This window comes from Notamacropus eugenii, chromosome 4, assembly GCF_028372415.1.
Source record: "Notamacropus eugenii isolate mMacEug1 chromosome 4, mMacEug1.pri_v2, whole genome shotgun sequence".
Taxonomy (NCBI): Eukaryota; Metazoa; Chordata; class Mammalia; order Diprotodontia; family Macropodidae; genus Notamacropus; species Notamacropus eugenii.
This window is the reverse complement of record NC_092875.1, coordinates 227,055,853-227,082,513: the sequence shown is the minus strand read 5'-3', so window position 1 is coordinate 227,082,513 and position 26,661 is coordinate 227,055,853. Positions and strand designations below refer to the sequence as shown.

Here is a 26,661-nt window from a genome sequence, read left to right as displayed (position 1 = left end):
ATAAGCCTGGAGGCACATAAGTTGTCTGAAGTCCTTTCCTGAGTTTTAACTGCCTTCTGCTCTCTGTCTTCAGTCTGTGATTTTGTAGGAAGGCAAAAGGAGCTGTAATTTTGTATGCCTTTAATTTTTATATTATGAAATTGTAAACTTCAATTACAAAAGTTTCAATTGGATTTTTGTGGCTCATAAATTCCACTTGGATTTTTTTTTAAGGAAAAGAAACTTGAATCTGCTGAATTAAGCTAAATTTAGACTTAGCTATCAATATTTGTGGCTATGAAGAGAGAGGCTTTGTTTTTGAAGGGGGCATTGTTGGTTTTTGTTTTTCACATATTTAATTTATTTTTAAATGAGGGTAATGTATCGTGGAAGAAAGAGAGCCTTGGTTGATGGGCTGGTTAGAAACTGTTTTCACTCCAGTGGCAAAAGCCTTGTTTAGGATAAACAATATCATGTGTGCATGAGAAAAAGCAATTTCCTTTCTGGTAATAGAGATAAAAGAGGCTGATAAAAGAGCATCCCTTTATACAAATTCTCTGATGTGACCAGTGAAGAAAACAGATGGTACCTGGAGATTAAGTGTAGTTTGTCAGGAGTTGACTAAAATAGGCCTAACAATTGTTTATATCCTTTCATGATCTTTTCTGTTTGGTGGACCAGATAGCTCAAGCTTTGAGAAATGGTACGAAGTTACTGATCTTGCCAAAACTTCCTTTGCCAACACTGTAATTCAGTCCAGTAAATATCAGTTTGTTTTGAGTTGGGAAGGAGTTCAGTATATCTTCACCATCCTTCCCCAATGTTATTTCAACTCTCCTTCAAATTTCCAGTTTGGTGCAAAGAGATTTAAAAGAAGTGCCACTTTCTGAAAGTATTGATGTCCATCATTTTGTTGATAATATAGTTACGACTTAATTAAATGAGGTCATGATAACAAAAGACTAAGACTAGTTAATATAAAAAACGTGATTATGGTGATGGTAGAGAGGTCAACTCAAAGTAAGTTAAAGGTTCAACTCAAGTGGTTATTTTTTCTTGAAGGTATACTGGATGAAAACAAACCAAATCATTCCAGGAGTAAACTATAATAAATTAATTTTACTCTCTACCCCAGAGACTAAGAGGCTCAAATATTTTTGGATTCTTACATGTATTTTTTTTGAAAACCCACACTGTATATATGGGTATTTTATTGGTTTCCATTTAATGAATTCATTCACAATTCTTTCACTTCTGAGTAGAGACCAAATTAGGTCTTGTAGGATTTAAAGAGGAATTTCAGGATTTGTTCCCTTTTTTTACCTTTATTATCCAGTGGAAGCTATAATTCTTGCTTTACTAATCGTTCTCCCAGTTCTATGAAAATTTTATGTAATTGGATTATAGAAGCTATTAATTCAGTCATTAAAATGCACCTAAGGGATCAGAAACCTGAAAGGTCTTCACAGGTATACTTGCTTAGTAAGTAGACATTCAAGCAGTAATAGCACTGTCAGGATAATGGGGAACACATACTAGCCTACATGGCAGTAGTCTCTGTTAGCTTGGATAACACCAATAACATCAAATTAATGAACTTGGCAATTATATGGAGCCTGCAAGCAATATTTCAAATAGCACTGGCAATTAAATAATATGGTGAGCAAGACACTATTGTTTGTAGCCCCCAGTTATTTGAAAAGTTGAAAAGCATTGAGAGTCCCAGATAGCTACATGGAACAACAGCAATGCAGCTCCCAGCTAGATGAGTATGTTGGAAACACTTCTCATGTTGGATCTTTGTTGACTTTTTGATTTCCTCTCTCCCCACATTAGATGGTAGCTAGATGGCTAGATTGCTGACCTGGGAATCAGGAAGACATATTCTTGAGTTCAAATCTGGCCTCTGACACTTACTGAATATAACCCTAGACAAGTCATTTAAACCTGCTTGTCTTAGTTTCCTCACCTATAAAATGAGCTGGACAACTCTAGCATCTTTCCTAAGAACAGCCCAAATGGGGTCAGCAAGAGGTGAACATGACTGAAATGACTGAACACAAGCAGCAAATGACATTTTATTTGAGTAGCTAAGCTGTACAGTGGATAGAATGCCAGGCCTGGAGTCAGGAAGACCCATGTTTCTGAGTTAAAATCTGACCTCAGATATTTACTGTGTGACTCTGGGCAAGTCACTTAACCTGGTTTGCCTTAGGTTACTCTTACAAATAAGTTGGAGAAGAAAATGACAAACCATTCCAGCATCTTTTTTTTTAATTAATTTATTTAACTTTTAACATTCATTTTCACAAAATTTTGGGTTCCACATTTTCTGCCCATTTCTCCCCTCTCCCCACCACAAAACATTGAGCATTCTAATTGCCCCTATCACCAATCTGTGCTCTCTTCTATCATCCCTACCTTCCCTTGTCCCCAAATTCTCTTTTGTCCTGTAGGGCCAGATAACTTTCTATACTCCTTTACCTGTTTTTCTTATTTCCTAGTAGCAAGAACAAAACTCGACAGTTATTTCTATAACTTTGAGTTCCAACTTCTCTTCATCCCTCCTTCCTAACCCATTCCCTTTGGAAGGCAAGCAATTCAATATAGGCAATGTCTGCGTAGTTTTGCAAATGACTTCCATAATGGTCTCGTTGTGTAAGACTAACTATATTTCCCTCCATCCTATCCTGTCCCCCATTACTTCTATTCTCTCTTTTGATCCTGTCCCTCCCCAAGAGTGCTGACTTCAAATTGCTCCCTCCTCCCATCGCCCTCCCTTCCACCATCCCCCCCCACCCTGTTTATCCCCTTCTCCCTCACTTTCCTGTATTGTAAGATAGGTTTTCATACCAAAATGAGTGTGCATTTTATTCCTTCCTTGAGTCAAATATGATGAGAGTAAACTTCATGTTTTTCTCTAACCTCCCCTCTTTTTCCCTCTACTAAAAAGTCTTTTGCTTGCCTCTTTTATGAGAGATAATTTGCCCCATTCCATTTCTCCATTTCTCCTCCCAATATATTTTTCTCTCACCGCTTAATTTCATTTTTTTAAATATATGATCCCATCCTATTCAATTCACTCTGCGCTCTCTGTCTCTCTCTGTTTGTGTGTGTTTGTGTGTGTAATTCCACCCACTACTCAGATACTGAAAAGTTTCAAGAGTTACAAATATTGTCTTTCCATGTAGGAATGTAAACAGTTCAACTTTTATAAGTCCCTTATGACTTCTCTTTGCTGTTTACCTTTTAATACTTCTCTTCATTCTTGTGTTTGAAAGTCAAATTTTCTTTTCAGCTCTGGTCTTTTCATCAAGAATGCTTGAAAGTCCTCTATTTCATTGAAAGACCATTTTTTCCCCTGAAGTATTATACTCAGTTTTGCTGGGTAGGTGATTCTTGGTTTTACTCCTAGTTCCTTTGACTTCTGGAATATCCTATTCCATGCCCTTCAATCTCTTAATGTAGAAGCTTCTGGATCTTGTGTTATCCTGATTGTATTTCCACAATACTTGAATTGTTTCTTTCTAGCTGCTTGAAATATTTTCTCCTTGACCAGAGAACTCTGGAATTTGGCCACAATGTTCCTAGGAGTTTCTCTTTTTGGATCTCTTTCATGCGGTGTTCTGTGGATTCCTTGAATACTTATTTTGCCCTCTGCTTCTAGAAAATCAGGGCAGTTTTCCTTGATAATTTCATGAAAGATGATGTCTAGGCTCTTGTTTTGATTATGGCTTTCAGGTAGTCCCATCATTTTTAAATTGTCTCTTCTGGATCTATTTTCCAGGTCAGTTGTTTTTCCAATGAGATATTTCACATTATCTTCCATTTTTTCATTCTTTTGGTTTTGTTTTGTGATTTCTTGGTTTCTCATAAAGTCATTAGCCTCCATCTGTGCCATTCTAATTTTGAAAGGACTATTTTCTTCAGTGAGCTTTTGAACCTCCTTTTCCATTTGGCTAATTTTGCTTTTGAAAGCATTCTTCTCCTCATTGGCTTTTTGAACCACTTTTACCAATTGAGTTACCCTGTTTTTCAAGGTGTTATTTTCTTCAGCATGTTTTTGGGTCTCCATTAGCAAGGTGTTGACCTGCTTTTCATGCTTTACCTGCATGTCTCTCATTTCTCTTCCCAGTTTTTCCTCTACCTCTCTAACTTGATTTTCAAAATCCTTTTTGAGCTCTTCCATGGCCTGAGCCCATTGAATCTTTATTTTGGCTCTTTGGGATACATAAGCCCTGATTTCTAAGTCTTTCCCTGATGGTAAGCATTGTTCTTCCTCATCTGAAAGGATGGGAGGATATATCTGTTCACCAAGAAAGTAGCCTTCTATTGTCTTATTTTTTTTCCCTTTTCTGGGTATTTTCCCAGTAGGTTACTTGACTTCTGAGTTTCCTTTCCACACCCACCTCACCTCCAGATCCACACAGCCTCCACCCAACCAGAGCTTGGGGTCTGAGATTCATACGCTGCTTCCCAGACTCAGGGCTTTTGGTGGGGGTGGGGCTGCTATTCAGTGTGAGATTAAGTTCAGGTGCTCAGGTGAGGTCAGAGCAGCCACACACGGCTCAGTTCTCTTGGGAGGTTTATGAAGAGACTTTCAACAATGGACCTGAGCTCCTGCCTGCTCTGGAAGCCCCCGTCTGCTGCTGCTTCCTCTGCTGCTTCCCCGAGGGGTCCTGAGTTATGGGGGCACCGCACTCCCCTCTCTGCAAACTGAAAAGCCCCTCTCACTGACCTTTAGCGCCTGTGGGTGGAGGGACCTGCACGGCCGCTGGAGATTCTGTCCCTGAAGCCTGGTCGGATCTGCTCCTTTCGATGCCCCATGGCCAAGCCAGGTCTGGTCTCAGCTCTGGTCCAGTGCACGAGGGACCTTTTGGGTCAGTTTTTCAGGTCTCTCTGGAACAGAAATCTCCTCTGCTCCATTGTTGTGTGGCTTCTGCTGCTCCCAAATTTGTTGGGAGATCTTCTTTATAGGTATTTTATGGGCTATGGGTTTGGAGCTAGCATATATGTATCTTTCTGCTCCTCCATCTTGGCTCCTCCCCCCATTCCAGCATCTTTACAAATAACCAAAAATAAAGTGATCACCAAGAGTTGAATATGACTCAAATGACTGAAAAACAACCCTCAATTTTGCTTCAGTGATAGGAGTTGTGATATAAACTTGATGATGATGAACCTGATGCCTTAGTAATTAGCAGTCAGTGGCCAGAGTGGAAATTATAGAGAGCCAGGATGCTAGTGGAACTTTGTTGGCTTCTGTTAACCCCTAAGATCTTACTCTATCAAAATTAGTGTGTGCAAAGATATAATGAAGCAATCAGGATAATCTGAATAAACTTCACACCCAATATTTATTGTTAAAGTAGATTTATCCTTAGATATTCTACAAAAATCTATTTTGAAGACTTTGGTCAGCTTGAATTATTAATTTTTTGTTTGTTTGTTTCTAACAGTGGCTAGATAGTACAGTGGATAGAGTGCTGGGCCCAGAGTCAGGAAGAACTGAATTAAAATCCAGCTTTAGAAACTTACTAACTCTGTGACATTGAGCAGGTCAAGTAATTTTTTTCATTAGCTATAAAAAGTCATAGCACCTACCTGACATTGTTATTGTAAGAATTAAATGAGATTAATACTAAAGCATTTAACACAGTGCTTGAAATATAGTAGGCACTTAAAAATTGTTTTTTTCTCCACTGCTACCTTCTTTTTCCTTCCCCATGAAATGTTCATTCATAATTAATATTCATTAATAAATAGTTAATGCTGTAGATAGAGTTGTGTCTCTGATGAATGGAGCAGTTGGAAAGATTATGTCTTCAGGCAAATGTTTCACAAAGGTCTCTCTTTCCATTAAAAAAAAAATGAAGACATTTGCTTGTTTACATTTTTAGAGAACAGATCACAGTCAAGTAGTTAAACCTTGCATATTAAATGGTTTATCTGAAGTGGGTATTTAGCATGTAATATACAGATTAATATAATCTTAGAATTAAAATAAATACTCTGCAAATATACACAATTGAGTTAAAAGGACTGTGGGAGTTCTAGTACTACATTTTAAAGTTTCCATTTATTAATTTCTTCTTATTTTGAATTGTCAAGACTTACATGGAAATATTCTGGGTAATAGCAGAGCCTAGGTCTCTGGAGAGAGGACATAAAAGGTGATCAAATCATAAAGAAATATTGTCACCATAGAACAGTGAAAAATCTGTGGATTTATATATAGAACATCAATTCCAATAATGACTTCTGCTTTCTACCTGTTGTCTCAGTTTTCTCATCTGATTAATGAGAAAGTTGGACTAGTTTATATTAAAATAAATGTCACCATTCCATGGGAAGTTGGCTCCTTTCTCACTTATTTGGTAGCTATATTCTCTTATATTTGTCCTTCAATGCTTTGTGCTTAGAAATCATATCATACAGCAGGTCATCTCCTATTAGCCCTCACATACTGCCAATTGAGTTAGAGCTGAAACACAAGAACTCATCACCTATTAGTGATATGGTTTATTGCCAATGTAATATTCACAGTGCCTACATTGGCTATGAATATGCCGTCATAGTTCTGAATCACAAAGTATCCATATGGAAGGTAGAAGAAAAACATTTATTCAGACACCAGAAAGCCAAATCCATCATAGTTAGCCAAGAAGTCAATACATATTAGCACCACACAGGACAAAGCCATTCCCAAGCCTTTCCCCCCTCCCCTGCTAGGGCCTTCTCACAAACAAACACTCGCAAGACTAACTGTGTCTGTTTGTGTCATCTCTCCTCTTCCCTAACTACTCTCACCAACTTCCTCCCAGTTTTGCTTCACCCTTCCATTCCACCTACTCTGCAAGTTCCTCCTACCACATGTGACTTAGGCTTCCATGTGATTTAAGCAAGTCACATGGGCCTATTAATAAATGGGAAAGATCTTTCCATTTAAATTACCATCACACATGGACCTATCTGAATTGTTGTTGCATCACTATAAAACATATACATAAAAGCTGGTTCAGTCTTTTATCCATTGCTAATCTCTAGTGATCATCCCATCAACGTATTACCATCTTCATGAATTTTAATAAACTCCTTTAAATTCTCTTTTCCATGATTTTTGCCTTGTTAATCAGATTGCAAGCCTCAACAAAGTATTTTCTCTTTAACAAATAGCAAGTTAGGTAGCTGATGACCTACCATAATATATATAGCAAGCAGTGACAATTCCCTCAACACTGAATTATGAGCAGGTCTGAAAACAATGGTTCGTTGAGTCAGAATAAATTTCAGTAAAAGCAACAGCAGAATAATAGTAATAACAACAGTGTGCCTGACCTCAAAGAGTTTATATTCTACTATAGATTATATTATTTATGGTTTAATTTTTTAGAAGTTTCAGTCTTGTATAACTCTCAGTTGCATCAAATTATTACCTAGCAACCATAGTCAACAAAGGATTGGAATATTATATTTTGTCAAAAGTGAAAATAATATTTATTTTTAACAGTTCATATCAGAATATACCTTGCAAGATATATTTAAACCATGCCTTACAAAATAACCTCACAGATGTTTCAGCTTACTTCAAGAGGTTATTGTGTAGGTTAAATGACATAATAGTTATGAAAGTACTATATAATTATTTTTCTCAATACTTGACTTTATTTGTGCTCTCATAGATGTGGATTCCTTCAAGTAGCACAGATTTTAATGTTTCATGAATTCTCTTCCAGTGCATTTCTTGTCCATATATGATACAATATTTCCTTTTTTGTCATTATGTGCATTATTTTGGTATGCTAAAAAGAACATGGGGTTGTTTAAACAAGGAGATTCAGTTATGAGTCCCTATTCTGTCATTTACTTCTTGTATAATCTAAAATTTCATTTTAAGTAGCTATCAAAATTTGGTGTTTGATTAGATGACCTCCAAGTTACCTTCAACCCATAATGTTCTAGGAGATCAATCAACATAAGCACAATGTATGAAACAGCATTTTTGCTAAAGACAGGGAATATGGTATAAAGGATACAGTGTTAGATTTGGAGTCAAAAATACCTGAATATGAATCCAGCCTTGGACCCTTACTAACTTTATGGACCTGGGCAAGTCAGTCAATAAACTCAATTTCCTAATTAGTAATAATAATAATAATAGTAATAATAATAATAATAATAATAATAATAAAATATCTTACAGTTTACTTGTGACAATCAAATGAGATAACTTATATAAATACTGTATAAATCTGTAAATCTTTATGAACTTAAGATATTATCCATCACCTTCATTATTGTTATTTTTATTGTAAGGATTGAAAGACCTCTTTTATTTAAAATAATTTTTTCCTTTACCTTGTCTTGGCACCTGAAATTGTTGTCTTGCTTATTTAAGATAAAGGCATGAAAATAAGTAAGAAGTAAAGGTCATCAGTGGAAAAGTAATAGTAAATCTGTTATAAATAGTATCAACTTTGATTAACATAGTTTGTCAGACTAATTTAATAGCATTCAATTAATAAATTCAAAATCATTTATTAAGCACCAACTTAATGTGCCAGGGTTTGTGCTAGAGACTAGGGGATTCAAAGGTAAAAATAAATGAGACATAGGATGAGTTCAGTGGGAGAGAAGAGTGCACTGTTCAGAGCATGGAGGTATTGTTTCTTGAGAGGTGTCACAGGATGTAAGGGCAAGCAAGGTAGAATCTTTTGCTGTTTTTGTTTTAGTATAAAGTGCCTCATACTGAGTAATGTGATTAAAGAAGGTCTTCCCCACCCATTGATGGGCTTGAGAGAATTTGTAGGAAGGCCCACACCTTTTCCTTAATGAGGCACTAGTTCTCAAGCGGTGTGATGCCCTCTGGCTCTAAGAAGTGTATAAAGACTCTGAGGTGAGGTTTTACTTTGGGGCTTAGTTTTTGGAAGAAGGTTTGAGTGCCAGATGAGATTCGGGGAAACCACTAAATAGCCCCCTGGCTCTGAAAACCCAGATGTTGGTGCTTCCCTCTCTGGTTACTATGTAATATAATGGTCAGATAATTGGAAACCTCTCTTTTGGTCATTATTTCTCCTCTTGTATTTTTCTCTATTGGTGAATGATATATGTGCTTGATTAAAGGAGATTGTTAACCTCTCAAAAGCTGCCTTTGCTTTAAGAAAAGCAGACCAAAGAACCTGTGATAGCAGGCTCCCAGATGTCTGCCTGGGTGCTTACATGGCAAACATTTAGCAGGTAGGTCAACACAAAGTGTGTGTGTGTGTGTGTGTGTGTGTGTGTGTGTGTGTGTGTGCATACATGTATGTGTGAATGTGTATGTTTTTATGTGTATGTGTTTGTGTGTTTCTGTATATGGTTTGTTGAACTGGAGGGAATTCTTGGGAGTGATGCAGAATGGCATGCTGTATATACCAGGTTTCAGCATTAGGATAGGGGTGAGATACTCGTTGTAAAGGAAGACAATGGAACCTTGCAAAGTTTAAAGCAATGCATCAAACGTTAAATTCTGCCTTGAATTTTGTTTTGAGATATTTTCTGTAACATGACAACCGCATGTATGTAAATGGAGACAAAAAGGGGTCTTCTTTTGGATATGCAGTTTCAAGGCATTGTAGGAGCATCTGTGAATCTAAAAGTACTCATATATCAACTGTACAAAATTCATTCTTTCATTTAATGATTTCCAGCATATGCCAGCAATCAGTCATTCTGCTGTTTCCCTTTGGAGAGAACAAATAGGAAGGTCATGCATCTCTCTCTCTCTCTTATCATCTATTTATTTGGGAGGGGGTAAAATTGGAGTTAAAGTTCCTTCCAGTTTTGCTCTTGATAGATTTTCTCAGTGTGCCTCTCCATTCCCTTGCTCCTCCAACACAATGTCATCTTTTCAGCAGTCACACTTTACAATCCACATGATGAGCCCGCTAGGCCCATTCTGAGCAACAGTGCAGAGCTTGCTTACCAGGTGCTTACAGCATCCAAACTTACCAGTTTAGAGGGGCTTATTTGTCAAAGTTCATAGCTTAGTAACATTTACTGCAGTTCTAACTTTCTCTGCAATGTTATGGTAGTAATTATTTGGTGTTATTCTGGGAGTTAATTGCTAGGAAACAAAATTAAGGGAGCATGTCTGATTCTCTTTTTGCTCCTCTGAGAGTACCAAGGGAAAAAAAAGAATTGAAAAGAGGTGAGCCTTAATATCAGTCCCGCATGGGCCATTTCTCTTGTCATTCCATCTCACTGATAGAGCTTTTCCTCAGTAAAGTCACAAAGAGGTCAGAAGATTTTAAATTACCACTCTAAATCTGTATTACATCTTTTGAAGTCTTTAAAAGAGCTTTTGACAATTTAGGATTACTTTACTGAATATCCAGCTCAGGGCTCTGTCCATCTTGAAATTTTAGAGGCCAGCTAGGAGGTTGTAATACATAAATATAGGTGAGCAATAGAAATGCAATGGCTCTAAGTGATCACTTAAATATAGCACCTTTAAGAGCCTATTATATTCATTCACTGAATGCAGGCTGAAACCCAGGATTTACTGACTCTGCATTTCTGGTAAGGCAAATCAGGCAACTTTATTGCTTTGTAGGTAAAACATGACTGAAGAGTCAATGAAACCTTCATAAAAGTAAACTTCCACAAAATTAATTTCAAGAAGTTTATGCATCATTAAGATCTTCTCTCTCTCTCTTTCCGTGTCTCTCTCCAAAATGTTCAAATATGTGAAAGAATATTTAATTGAACTATACTCATCTGCCTAATGACTTTAGGACATTTCAGAAACTTCAGCTTGTAGGTGCAGACAACTATTTTTGTTTATTTCTTTTGACTGAAAAAATTAATTATTTAAGAGCATAGTGTTGTGGAAGGAGCACTTGTCCTTAAGAGTTATGAGCCCAGGGTTCAAGATTTAATTCTTCATTGCATCAAGTGCATGGGTCCACTCAGAGTGAATAGGTATCCACACACCCAAGTGAGAGATGTAAGGCACCATCAGTGGAAGTGGACACCTTATGCACCCATTTTATATATAAAGAGATCTATCTTATAGATAGATATATTTGCTGTTTTCCCTGACATAATGTCAGCTCTTTGAATTGAGACTATTTAGCTTTTGGCTTTGTTTCTCAGTACCTGGCTTAGTGCCTACTATCATAATACTATATACACCCTATATAGAAAATATTTAATAAATGCTTATTGATTATTTAAGTTTCAAAAGTTTATTACATATGTAAATGATAATTCCCTTAAGTGTATTGTTATTATTGATCAGGTTAGCTTTCATTTTGGCTAAAGTGGAACCAATTCCTGCTAGTAACATAAGGAAATTCTTCTTCTCTTACCCTCAAGGACAGTTAACTAATGAAATCAACCTGATACAAGTGTTGGGGAGAACAAATAAGACTTTTTCCTCTTCTTTACTGCTTTCTTAGAACTTTACTAATGGACCAGTGTGGATTTCTGCAGATTTGCACCTACTAAACAATATCTGTCACCATTATTACAGATTTCTATCTAAATAAAGAAAGTCCTAGTGGATTCCTATGTATAGCTAGGACATGATATCAAAAGAACATATTTCCATCTGAATAAAATAAATCATTGCACTGAGTTTCTTTCTGTATGTTTCTCTTTATCATTCTCTCTCAGTCTCTTTGTTTCCATCTTTTGATGCTTCCCCTCTGTTCTTCTTCCCCCCTTCTCTCTCTCTCTCCCTCTCTCTCTCTCTCTCCCTCTCTCTCTCTCTCTCCCCCTTTCTCTCTCTCTCCCTCTCTTTTTCTCTCTCTCTCTCCCCCCTTCTCTCTCTCTCTCTCTCTCTCTCTCTCTCTCTCTCTCTCTCTCTCTCTCTCTCTCTCTCTCTCTCTCTCTCTCTCTCTCTCTCTCTCCCTCCCTCTCTCCCCCTTTCTCTCTCTCTCCCTCTCTTTCTCTCTCATTTTAAAGAGGATTTACAGTTGAGACTGACGTGCAAAGCTCTGGAATGATGAGTATTTGCTTCATTTACTAAAGAGGGAAAAAAGAGGCAATCACTAACAAGATGGGGTAGAAAAAACGCTGCCGACATATGCCAAAGACATTTTGATCCAGCTCTTGAGAGTTGATTGTTACATTTTCGGGGAGAATACTTACACCTTAGAAATGCGTAAATACTAGGAATTAGACTTGATTTAATATTTTTGATGTTCTAGATTTAAGAATATGTTGGAGAAAGTTATAGTTTTTCCCTTTTCTAGAACACAGGTTGTTAAGTATTTACCAGCACAACACTGGAAAATGCTGAAATAATTATAAAATGTGGTGAGTATTTTGTCGGAGATGTTATGAATTTTCCTCTGTAATGACTGTACAACTGTAATTTCATCAAATTCAACAGAAATCTATTAAGTTCCTAATATTTGCAATGCAATGTACTAGTTTTTTTCTAGGTGTGATACATTGTTGGAGACTCCTATGAATCAACTGCATATATTAATCACTCCTTGCGTATGTTAATTACTGTTCAGTTTTAGTTTTGTAAGGCTACACATTTTAGTGGGAAATAAAACAAATCAACTTATCTTCTTTTAGATTGTCTTTTCCCCACTTCTTCATTAAATAACATTACCTTTCTTCCAAAATTACTTTGTGAATTTGTGTTAAATTTTATTCATTTTTCTTAAGGCTTGGAAGTCTTGATTATTGGCATAAAATGAGACATGTTTTTTCACCTCCACATAGGTGCTTTTAAGATTAGTTTTATTTCTAAGATTGAGAGTTCAGGTAGAATTTTGAACAGCTCAATAATACCCTATTTTAAAAATCTTTTCCCAAATTTAAACTATTATTTAGGTATTAACCATTATTTTCCAATCCACTTATGATTTAGAAGAATTATCTTTACTTTTATGGATGATTCAATAAGGAAATCATTATTCTATGTTGACCAGATCTATATTAAGAAGTGGCATTAATCAACAGCAGTCATTCAACACAGTGTACTAAATATAATACATAAGAGTATGTTAATGTGAATGTATGTTTGTGTATGTGTGTGTGTGTGTGTGTGTGTGTGTGTGTGTGTAAACAGATGACCACAATCTTCTACCAAAGAAAATAAGAGTTGTTGTTTATCCTTCATTCTTGAAGAGGACAATGACATTATGAAGGAGATGTCCTTGCCTACAAGTGAATTGGATTTAAGTGAGGCAGGGCTGTACAAAGTCACCAGCCTCACTTCTCTCCAGAACCATCTGGGTCCAGTGGCAAGGTGGAGCTCAGATGACTGGAGATGGCTCAGGATATAGTGTGAGACCTTGCTCTTTTTAAGCCAAGGTTTCTTCCAAGTCTCAGTTTGTCTGAGGCAATACCCACTGATTAAGGCTGGGTCAAAAATGAGGAAAAAAATAGCCTCTTTAACTAGTCAAATAAAATCATTCTGGGAGGCAAAAGTCCTCAAGGTTTCTGGCTAAAACAGAAAGCTATTTATACTCACTCTGAGTCATCAGAAACCAAATAATGACAACTTGGGTGTGAGAAAACAGAACATCTTGATTTTCTGCCTGGGAAAATAAAATAGATGCTCGTAAAAATAATCTAAGAATTCCCTCATATCAACTTGTAAACAAGTGAAAATGTAGAGTATAAAAACCATGGTAAAATATGATGGAAGTAAAACGATGCTTATCTCAATTTCTGTAATCTTGTGAGATTTGTGTCTGGGCATCAGGGATTATAAACATGATGAGTTTCTGTAGCATAGACAGGTTATTAGTGAATATCAACAGTATGCATTTTGATCAATTCCATAATTTAATAAACAAATTTCCAGTATTTCCTTCTGTATTTTTATTTTTTCTTACTATTCATTTAAGAAACACAAGAAAAGAGAAAATATCAACAGTAGAAAAGATAAAAAGATTTATACATGAAACCATAAATAGCTCATTTGTTTAATTAAAATAACTTTAATAAGTGATTTTGCCCAATTTATTAAACATTTCAATTTAGCATGACTTTTTAAAATTTAGTTTTCATTGAAACATTTATGTTTTTTATCATAATTGTTCCCCAACAATCATTCCATTCTACTAAAATGCATGTTTGTGTAACTGTTCACAGCTCTTCCACAAATGATAATTTTCATCCTTGTCAAATGCAGTATATGAAGTAAAACCCCACGTTGTTTTTGTTTACATTTTACTTATAATTTACTGATTTTATTTTTAATTTGAATTTCACTTAGTATTTCGTGATTTAGACAATGTTTTATGATGTTAGTAAATTGTAATGTTTTTGAAGCCTATTTGCTCATATCTTTTGATCACTTAGCAAGAAATCAAGAAATGTAAATTAAAAAAATGTAAAAAATATAAAAAATGCAAACTATCTCAATAGAAAAAGAATTGCATTAGAAAATAGATCAAGGAGAAATAATTTTAAAATTATTGAACTACCTGAAAACTGTGATCAAAGAAAGATGCTACATATCATATTTCAAGAAATTACAAAAGAAAATTAGCCAGATATCCTAAAACAAGAGGGAAAAATAGAAATTGAAAGAAGTCACCAATCACCTCCAGAAAGAGATCCCCAAATCAAGGCAAGCAGGAATATTACATTCAAATTCTAGAAATTCCAAGTCAAAGAAAAAATACTCCCAGCAGCCAGAAAGAAATTCAAATACCATAAAACGACAGTCAGATTGACGTAAGATTTAGCAGCCACCGTAAGAAAGAAATGGAAGTCTTAGAATTGTGTGTTAAAAGGCAAAGGAACTAGGATTACAACCAATAATAACCTACCCAACAAACCAAGTATAATTTTCAGGGGAAAAATGGAAATTTAATGAAATAGAGAACTTTTCACTATTCCAATGAAAAGACCAAAGGAAAATAAAAATTTGACTTTCAATTCAATATAGTTAAACTGTTCATATTCCTTAAGATGTTACTTGTAACTCCTAAGAATATTTTCATTGTTAGGGCATTGTTAGAAGAAGAGGTGGCATGGGACTGAATCAGTTATGTTAGGATGATTGTTTCAAATGTATGGGTGAAAAAGAGTGATGTACTGAGAGAAGGGGGAAATAAGGGGATTCATGGGAAAAAATATCTCACATAAAAAAGATTCACAAAGATGAGTTTCTATAGTAGAAGGAGAAATGGGGAGGGGTGAGAAGTTTTTCTTGAACCTTGCTATCATCTGAATTATTTTAAAGAATGAAAAATATGTATACATTCTGTATTGAGTATAGAAATCAATCTTACCCAAGAGGGAAATAGGAGGTGAACTTGGTAACAGAAAGGGAGGGATAAAAAAGGGAAATAATATTAAGGTAAACAGTTGTCAGAAGCAAAACAGATTTTTTAAGGAGGGCCAATGTAAAAAAAAAAAAGAGAGAGAGAAAGATAAAGAAAAAAACAGGATGAAAAAATACATACTTAGTAATCATAACTTTGAATATGAATGGGATAAACTCACCCACAAAATCGAACGTGATAGAAGAATGGTTTAAAAACCAAAATTCAACAATACGTTGTTTCTAAAAAGAAGAAAACAAACAAAACAGAGCTTGAAACAGAAAATCACACAGTTAAAAGAAGGGGATGGAGCAGAATCTAAATTTTTATATAGATACTGAGGTGATATCAGTATTAAATATATATGCACCAAATGTCACAGCATTCAGATTCTTACAGGAAATGTTAAATTAGTTACAGGAGAAAATAATGAAATTATACCATTGGGGTACTTACATTTCTCTTCTTAGAACTAGAGAAATCTAACTATGAAACAAATAAGAAAGATTAAGGAGATAAATTGAATTTTAAAAATGTTGATAGTGATGGATCTCTGGAGAAAAATTGATTGGAAATAGAATATTGTACACCTTTTCCTCAGCTACATATGGCACTTTATAAAAATTGATCATATTTTAAGGTATAAAAACCTCAGAAACAAAAGAAGAAAAACAAATATATGAAATGCACCTTTTTCATGTAATTAAATTAAATTAAATTAAATATAGAATTGTAGAAGATTAATTGGAAATTATTCTCAAACTAAGGAATGATTGCATAGATGAATGAATCAGAAATAATTGCTAATTTCATTTAACATAAGGAGAAAAATGAAACAATAGAGCAAATCTGTGTGATGTAACCAAAGGAGTTGAGGAAAATTTGTATCTCTAAACATACATCACTGAAAAGAGAGAAGGAACAGACTGATGAATTAGGAATATAAGTAAAAAAAACTGGAAGTAGAACAAATAAAAAATTTCTAATTAAATACCAAAAATGGAAATTTTGAAAATAGATATGTTAATAAACATAAACAACTCCATTTAAATAATAAATAAAGCTAAGAACTGTTTATGATGAAAAGAATGAAAATATATGAAGTATTGGCTAATTTGTTTTTAAAAAAAAGAACAGTGGAAACCAAGTTACCAGTATCAAAAATTAAAAGAATGGATGAACCACCAACAAAGATGAAATTAAATCAAGTATTAGGAGTTATTTTGCCCATTTATTTGCCAGTAAAACTGATCATTTAAGAGAAATGGATGAATATTCATGAAAATATTAATTGTCCAGATAACAGAAGAAATTACATGTTTAAAGAACGTTATCTTAGAAAAAAATTAATAAGCTGTCAATGAACTACCTATGAAAAAGTCCCCAGGAAAAGATGAAGGTATATGTGAATTCTACCAAATAAAGAATGATTGAGTCAGTAGTGTATGACCTATTTGAAATAAATGACTAAAGAAGAAATTCTATCAAGTTCCTTTTATGACACATATTGGGTTTTTTCACTAAAACTAAGGAGAGCAAAAACAAAAAAGAAAATGAAAACTATACCCATTTTCTCTACTGGATATTCATGTAACAATTTTAAATAAAATATTAGCAAGGTGATTACAGCATTATATCACAAAGACTGTACAATATGACCAGGGGTGTGGGATTTATCAGGAATGCAGGACTGGTTTAATTTATAGGAAACTATAAGCATCATTGACCATATCACTAGCAAAAACAACAAAAATACTTTCATTATATCCAAATTGCAGAAAAAAATACTTTGAGAAATGCAACATTCATTTGTATTAAAAGCACTAGAAAGCACAGGAATAAATGGAAGCTTTTTAAAAATTAGTACATGTCTAGAACCAAGAGCAAACATTACCTCTAAGGGAGAAAAGCTATAACCCTTCCCAATTAGATCAGAGGTGAGGCAAGGATGAATAAATATGAAGAAACAGAAAGGATAATTGTAACAATGTTTAGGCACATAAGAATATCTCCTCAGGTGCATTAACTTAACACTCTCTTCTTCTGTTTAACCCACATCCTATCTCTTTCTTCAAGCTAGTGTCCTCCCAGGTCAGGGTAAACTAAAAATTGCATTTTGAATGCAAGACATTTTTTCCATAGTGCTTAAAATTCCTTTTTTTTGTATCCTGAGTAGCACCTGTTTCAGGTGAGCTTAGGCCTTTGGGAAGATTGAAACAATTCCACATAATTATAGGCATCCTTATGATTATTCCTGAAAAATAACTGATGTGCTACAACAAATTTAAGTTTATTATTTACATTGATTGGATTTATAAGCAAATGCTCAACCATTAACTTAATTTAATTCATCACATTTTATACACATACACACATATACCCTACATACATCTCTGTGTGTGTGTGTGTGTGTGCGCGTGTGTGTGTGTGTGTTTAGGAAGCACTAGAGTTAGGTGTCACTAACTGTTCAAATCATTAACTATAAGAATTTTTGCCAGTAGAATACCATCAACACTCACTTCTGGGCCAGGACAGGCCAGGAGAGGCTAAGATCAAGAATGTCAGTCAGTCAAGTCAGGCAATAAGCATTCATTAAGTACCTACAATATGCTAGGCACTATGCTAAGTACTGGTGATACAAAAATACAAGCCAAACAGAATACAGAGGAAAGTATCTGGTTAACATTTAGATGCAAATAAGAAGTCAACTTGGACACAAGGAAGCATAGAAGGAGTAGAATTTGTACTATAATCGAGACGGGCTTGGTACAACCATTTAAGTCAAAGCTAGCAATAAATAATGATTAATGCTAGAATATGTGTGTAATGGAATTTAAAGGGAAGATCTTTTCCATTCATTAATAGGCCCATGTGACCTCTGTCATAGAGGCTGTGATGGGAGGAGTTTGCTGAACAGGTGGCATAGGAAGGGGTGGAGCAGGAAGTGAGTCAGACCAGTGAGATCTGGGAAAGAGAGAGCAGGCATCAACTAGCATGAGTGAGAGAGCTTATTTGTGATTTTGTTTAAGGGAGCTAGGTTGCAGAAAACCTAACAGAGGGAAGACTTGGGGATGGTAATGCCCCCTACATTGTTACTCTGTATAGATTTCTTTGTGTTATGATGGATTTGATTTTCTGGTGTTGAGATTTGGCTTTTTGGTGTTTGAATAAATATTTTGGTTCTGTCTTACATATGGAGACTCTGTTATATTTTGTGATTCAGTACTGTGCTGGCATATCCATAGACAACATTGGGGCTATGAGTATCACATTGGAACTACAATGTGATGGTATCTATCCTACTTTACAGACCTCATTGGTGGGGAGAAAAGATGAGAATAGTCAATTTAACCTCTTTAAAGGGCTACCCCCACCAAAGACTGAGGGCACAACTATTTTTCCCCTTCAAGTTTCTAGGGGTATGATTTTCTTGCATCACTTTCATTTCTCTTCCCAAATTTTCCTCCACCTCTCTTACTTGATTTTCAAAATCATTTTTGAGGTCTTTCATGGCCTGGGAGCATTGCATATTTATTTTGGAGGTTTTGGATGCAGAAGCCTTGACTTTTTTGTCTTCCCTCAATGGTAGACATTGCTCTTCCTCATCCAAAATAATGAGAGAGAATATCTGTTCACCAAGAAAATAACCTTCAATAGTCTTATTTTTTCCCCTTTTTTGGGCATTTTCCCAATCAGTTACTTTACTTTTGGGTCCTTTGTCAAGAGTGGGGTATACTGCGAGGACCTGTAAGATCTCAGTTCCTCCAAGGTATCACAGTAAAAGGAGAGGAGTTTACTCCCTGGCCACACTGGTAGCTGAGATTTACATCAGCTGCTCAATTCCCCCAGGGCATTTAGGTGGGGGCAGGGCCACCACTCAGGCCTGAGGTTCAGATTAGCTGCTCAGTTCTCCCAGCAACTTTACACTGAGTCCTCCAACAATGGAGGCCAGACAACTGCCTGTTGGCCACCACAGCTGCTGCCACCAACTGCTGCTGCTGCCACTGCTGCCTGAGACCAGGACTAGGGGAGCAACCTGCTCCCTTGTCACAGAGATGAAAAAGTTCTCTCACTGACCTTTGAAGTGTTTTTGGCACCTATGGGTTGAGGGATTTGCAAACCTGCAATGCTGCTGGGGATTCCACCCCTGAGGCCTGCTCCTCCTGGCTCTGCCAAGGCTGGGCTGTGCTCTGCTCCGCATCTGGTGCAACAGACCTTTCCCACTGGCCTTCCATGTCATCCCCAGCTGGAAATCTCCCCTACTCCATTGCTCTGTGGCTTCCATAGCTCTATAATTCATTGTGAGTCCTTCTTTATAGGTATTTTATGGGCTATGGGGGAAGAGCTAGAGTATGTGTGTCTTTCTACTCCACCTTCTTGGCTCTGCCCTCTCTACTCTACTCTAGAAAATTTGACTTTCAAACATAAGAATCAAGAGAATGAAAAGGTAATAAGGAAAGAGAAATCATAAAGGACTTGCTAAAATTAAACTGTTTACATTCCTATATAGAAAGATAACATTTTTAATTCTTGAAACTTTTCTCAGTATCTGGGTAGTTGGAGGGATTATACACACACACACACATCACATGTATAAATACATAGATATACATACATATATATGTAGAGAGAGAGAGACAGGGAGAGACAGACAGACAGACAGAGACAGAGAGAGAGAAAGAGACAGAGAGACAGAGAGCACAGGGTGAGTGGAATAGGAAGAGATAATATGTAAAAAAATAAAATTAAGGGGCAAGAGAGGAATATATTGGGGGGAGAAAGGGAGAAATGGAATGGGACAAATTATCTCTCATGAAAGAAGCAAGAAAAAGCTTTTTCAATGGAGGAGAAAAGGGAGGAGGTGAGAGTAAAAAAGTGAAACTTACTCTTTTCACATTTGGCTCAAGGAAGGAATAATATGCACTCTCAATTTGGTATGAAAACCTATCTTAAATTACAGGAAAGTAGGAGAGAATGTGATAAGCAAGGTGAGATGGATGATGGAAGGGAGGGTAAATGGGAGGAGGGAGCAATTTGAAGTCAGCACTCTTGGGGAGGGAGAGGATCAAAAGAGAGAACAGAATAAATGGGGAAAGGATAGGATGGAGGGAAATATAGTTAGTCTTACACAACATGACTATTATGGAAGCCATTTGCAAAACTATACATATATAGCCTATATTGAATTGCTTGCCTTCTTAGTGGATTTGAGGGGGGAGGGAGGCAGGAAGAGAAGTTGGAACACAAAGTTATAGGAACAAATGTTGAGAATTCTTTTTGCATGCAACTGAGAAATAAGAAATACAGGTAATGGGGTATAGAAATTTATCTTACCCTACAGGACAAGAGAGAAGATGGGGATAAGGAAAGGGAGCAGTGTTAGAAGGGAGGGCACATTAGTGGAAAGCACAATCAGAATACATGGCATTTGGGGAGCGGGGGAGAGATGGAGAGAAAATTAGGAACTCAACATTTTGTGGAAATGAATGTCGAAAAGTTAAATAAATAAATAAATTTTAAAAAGATTCTAGGAGTATATTTTCAGAGTCCAAGGTTTCTAATTGCCAGTGTTACAAGTTAACAATCTTTTTTTATGTTTATTTATTTATTTTTACTTTTCAATATTCATTTCCACAAAATTTTGAGTTCCAAATATTCTCCTCATATCTCCCCTCCTCACTCCAAAATTCCATGCATTCCAATTACCCTTTCTCCCAATCTACCCTCCCTTCCCTTATCCCCATTTTCTCTCTTTTCTTGTAGAGCAAGATAGATTTCTATACTCCATTACCTGTATTTCTCATTTCTCATTTGTATGCAAAAACAGTTCTCAACATTCGTTCCCAAAACTTTGAGTTCCAACTTCACTCCCTTCCTCCCTCTCCTTCCATCCCCACTGAGAAGTCAAGCAATTCAATATAGGATATGCATGTGTAGTTTTGCAAAAAAAATTCCATAATAGTCATGTTGTGTAAGACTAACTATATTTCCCTCCATCCTATTCTGCCCCCCATTTATTCTGTTCTCTCTTTTGACCTTGTCCCTCCCCAAAATGTTTACTTCTAATTGCTCCCTTCTCCCATTTGCCCTCACCCCACTTGTCTCCTTCTCCCCTGCTTTCCTGTAGTGTAAGATAGATTTTCGTACCAAATTGAGTGAAGATGTTATTCTCTCCTTAAGGTAAATATGAAGAAAGTAAGCTTCACTTTTTTCCTCTCATCCCCTCCCTTATCTCCTCCATTGAAAAAGCTTTTTATTGCCTCTTTTATGAATGATAATTTGCTGCATTGCATTTCTCCCTTTCTCCTCCCAAAATATTCCTCTCACCCCTTAATTTTGTGTTTTTAGATATCATCCCATCTTATTTAATTCACCCTGTGCTCTTGCTCTCTCTCTCTCTCTTTCTCTGTGTGTGTGTGTGTGTGTGTGTGTGTGTGTGTACAATCCCTCCAAATATCCAAATACTGAGAAAAGTCTCGAGTTACAAATATTATCTTTCCATGTAGAAATGCACACAGTTCAACTTTAGAAAGTCCTTTATGATTTCTCTTTCCTGTTTACCTTTCCATCCTTCTCTTGATTCTTATGTTTGAAAGTCAAATTTTCTATGGAGTCCTGGTCTTTTCATCATGAATGGTTGAAAATCCTCTATATCATTGAATGACCATTTTTTTATCCTGAAGTATTATACTTAGTTTTGTTGGGTAGGTGATTTTTGGTTTTAATGCTAGTTCCTTTGACTTGTGGAATACCACATTCCAAGCCTGTTGGTCTCTTAATGTGGAAGATGCCAAATACTGTGTTATCCTGATATTATTTCCACAATACTGGAATTGTTTCTGTGTATCTGCTTGCTGTATTTTCTCCTTGACCTGGAAACTCTATAATTTGGCTATAATATTCCTAAGATTTTCTCTTTTCTGAATTCTTTCTGAAGGTGATCGGTGGATTATTTCAATATTTTGCCCTCTGGTTGTAGAATATCATGTCAGTTGTCCTTGATAATTTCATGAAAGATGATATCTAGGATCTTTTTTTGGTCATGGCCTTCATGTAGTCCCATAATTTTTAAATAGATTCTCCTGGATCTATTTTCCAGATCAGTTGTTTTTTCCAATGAGATATTTCACATTATCTTCTGTGTTTTCATTCTTTTGGTTTTGTTTTGTAATTTCTTGGTTTCCTATAAACTCATTAGCTTCCATCTGCTCCATTCTAATTTTTAAAGAAGTCTTTTCTTGAGTGCGCTTTTGAACCTCATTTTCCATTTGGCTAATTCTGCTTTTTTAAAGCATTCTTCTCCTCATTGAGTTTTTGGCCATCTTTTGCCAATTGACTTAGCCTATTTTTAAAAGGTGTTATTTTCTTCAGCATTTTTTAGGTCTCCTTTAGCTTACTGTTGACCCATTTTTCATGATTTTCTTGCATCTCTCTCATTTCTCTTCCCAATTTTTCCTCCACCTCTCTTACTTGATTTTCAATATACTTGTTGAGTTCTTACATGTCCTGATACCATTGCATATTTATTTTGGAGGTTTTGGATGCAAAAGCCTTGATTTTTATGTCTTCCTTTGATACTATGCATTGTTCTTCCTCATCTGAAAAGATGGAAGAAAATACCTGTTCACCAAGAAAGTAGTCTTCTATGGTCTTATTTTTTCCCCTTATTTGGGCATTTTCCCAGTCAGTTACTTGACTTTTGAGTCCTTTGTCACAAGGAGGGTATACTCTGGGGGCCTGTAAGTTATCAGTTCCTCCAAGGTAGCACAATCGAGGGAGAGGAGTTTACTTCTCTCCTAGCCTGCACTCTAGTCTGAGAGCAACCATAGGCACTCTGTTCTGCCCAGGATCTGCCTACAGGTTTCCCTCTCTAGAGGCTCCACCAGCTCCACTGCCGGCATTCTTCCTCAACCCAGGAGAGCCACTCAGGGCTCAGATACAGATCAGTGACTGAGTTCCCCCAGGGTCTTTAGGTGGAGGGCTCCAAAAATTGATGCTGCTTCTGCAGTGGCTGCTGCTGGCAGGTCCAGACAATGTTCCCTTCTCATCCAGCTGCTGCTGGTGGCGCCCTGAAGCCTGTTCCCAGTCCTTTCCCTGCTGCACTGCCTGACCCACTCTGAGCTGTACCCTGCTCCACACAGGTGCAATAGATCTTTCCTCTCAGCCTTCCAGGCTGTCTTGGGCTGGACATCTCTTTCACTCTGTTGTTTTCTGGCTTCTGCTGCTCTAGAATTTGTTTAGAGTCATTTTTTACAGGCATTTTATGGGCTATGGTGGGGAGCTTCTACAGGTCTGTCTTTCTACTCTGCCATCTTGGCTCTGCTCCCCACCCCCAAAAGAATATTTTTTTTTTTTTAAAATCAAGCCTTAAACAACTTTTAGGAAAGAATGTTTACTAATGTTATACAGGAGGCATAGGTGGCCGTAGAAGAGTCTGGGACAGCTGGTGTGATGCTGAGGTAGATGCCCATGGCTACAGTGTGAAAAAGCACACACAGAATTGAAGAACACAAAGAGTTGGACATGACTGAAAGACTAACCAACAATAAGCCTCCCCCATAAAATCAAAAGTTCAAGTCAAAGAGTCTTTGCAAACATTTTAGTCAAAAAAGAGCAAGTGAACTTTTTGTCTCCATGATCAATTGTTGTGTTTCTGCCATGCCTCGGGAGCTGTAAGACATCGTGGAACCTGAGACTCAGAAAGAATAAGTCATTTGCTTAGAATCATATAGCTACAGCTCTTTCCAGGAATACTTTCAGAACCATATATCTTTGGAATTGCTTACTGGTTAGATGATCACCTGCCTTATGCTCCTAGTGATGAACAGATTGCTGAGAAAAGGCAATGTGATATGAACTCTATCATTTTGTCCCCTGTTCATCTGCAGATGAAGCACAAGACAAAATTCTTCACTGGGGATTTTATTTCTTCAATTCATTCAAGAGAAAGTCAACACATCAGGAAACAAAAAGTGACAATTCTGGAATCAAGTCACAGTACTCTGCTTGGATGGCAAGCTTCTGCTGGGATTGAAGTCTATGGAGACTCCAGTACAAGCAGAGAAGTCTATTTGGTTCTCCTTTCCTGTAAAAATATTTACAAGAATTATGATTTATACAATGTGGGGGACTAGGGCATGCCCATCACCTTAGCTGCAACATATTCTATCTTGGAGAGAAGCTTTGAATTTGGCCCACTATTGAAATCTTCAGAAATTCCTTTGCCTATGGAAGAATTTATTTCAACTCAATTGAGTGATTTGCCTTGTAAACTTCTTAAAAGACGCCAATCTTACTGGAGAAGCATCAAGGACAAAAGTATTATAACACTTCAGAAGCCTCTTTCAGATGTTGTTCTGAATGAATATTTGGAGCAGAAGGTAATGGAGTCATACAAACAGTATTTCATAGACACTATATTGCACAACAGTTCTCCTATTCAGACTCTAGCCTCAGAGTCCATCATGACAAGTATGGATCAAATCAGCCTACAGATACCACACAAGAAAATCTCATAGAGACCATGAAGGCCAAGGATGTGGTTACTCCCTGCCTCATATAACTAGTCTTCACTGAAGTCAGCAACACTAGTCTGCATATTTCCCAGTATAGCAATGTGAATCTATGAAGAGGATATTTTGATTCCTCTTACAGTAAAATATGTATTCTATGTTTTTCTAAAGTAAGAAAATAGGCTGTAGGAGTCAGGTTCAAATCATGGAGTAGTTACACATAATGTGTCTCAGAGATGTGGAATGAAGGACAAAAAGGATCACAGTAAAATGAAAAAACTTTACCATGAAAGTGTAATGAATTATTTTAAAGAACAAAGACAGCAACCAAACAAGGAAAAACAACTGAAAAAAAATAAATGTTCAGCTTATATAGTATTTCAGGAGAATGAAACTAAGTCAATGGTCAAAGGAAAACAAAACAAGAAAAAACACACACAAAAAATCATGTCCTCAGTTTCCAAGTTAAAGACTGTCTGTCTATGTTGCCTACGAAGATTTTCTGGTGGGAAGGGCTATAAGATAGGACATACATAGAAAAATATAGAAAACTGCTAATAAGTGAGTAGGTCAACATGGTATTTGTTGAAAAATAAAGAAAGGAAAGAAGAAAGGAAGGAAGGAAGGGAAGGAAAGAAAAGAAAGAAGGAAAGAAGGAAAGAAAGAAAAAAGAAAAGAAAGAAAAAAACACTCCTGCCCATTCCAAATTATTAGAATGGACACATTTATATTTGTGCTTGGGTTTTTATTTTTTTTTGTCTTTTTTTTCAGAGAATCAATTGAAGGACTAGTCATCTAGAACATTTTTTTAGGTGAAAGGAAATTTCTGCTTGTTTTTATTTTTCTCTGTATGAAAGATTACTTGGGCACAAGTATATGAGTAAGTTATATTCTGACATCTGCCAAGTCTCTACAAAAAGATTATCAAAAAGTGAAAGAAATTGTGATAATCTGAAACTTCACCTATACTGAGAAGGAGATTTAGAGCTGAAATAGTCCCCAGAAGTCATCTAATCTATTGATCTCATTTTACAGATGAGGTAGCTGAGGCCTGGAGAGGTTCAAAGACTTGTCTAAGGTCACACAGGTGAAAGAGTTCACATGCAGGGTCAGTTTGGAATCAAATGCAGGTCCCTTGTCTGTGGATCCCTGAGCACTTCCAATGTGCCACATTGCTTTGGAGATATTGGGTTTTTATTAAAGAAAATAACAGATTCTATGTCTCATTTTGGTCCACCTGAAAGCCTCCAATACACACACACACACACACACACACACACACACACACACACACACACACACGTTTAAAATCTCACAGGAGCCAGAAGTAGATTTGCCAAACTACTTTTCTTCGTAAAATTACGGATTCTAAGATTAAATTATATCCCACGTGGTTTAAGTCTGACCCTGCATTTTTTTTTAAACAAACATACAATCTTGTATAATGACAATAAGGGTTTGATTTGAAATCTCTGAAAAATTAAAGAAATCTGGCATATCTGTAAAAAACAAAAAAAGTATTTAGTAAAACACTGAAGTAAGAATAGTATTTTGCAAAACTACATGCCTTCCACCCAAAAGTTAAGACACACTCTCTCACAAGTAAATATATAGTATAGGGGAAAATGGGCTCAAACTTAGAGAGCATGTAGCAAACGGGTGACTTGCAATTATTGGGATCTAAAAGTTATTTTTTTCCCCTATTCTTGATGTACTCAGAAAATTCCCTTTAGTAATAGTATAGTTCATTGTTATCAAACTCCAGTTGTTGCAGGCTGCATATTGACTCAGAAAACCACAAATTGACATTATCTATATTGTTTTGTATTTTTATTCAATTTCTTAAACACTTCCATATTATCTTTTAATCTGGTTAAGCCTACAAT

General features: G+C 36.2%; 1 pseudogene; it reads left to right on the top strand.

Annotated features, from left to right (window-relative positions):
- Positions 1-971: 971 nt before the first annotated feature.
- Positions 972-24,891, top strand: LOC140502448 (TLR adapter interacting with SLC15A4 on the lysosome-like; annotated as a pseudogene).
- The last annotated feature ends 1,770 nt before the right edge of the window (positions 24,892-26,661 follow it).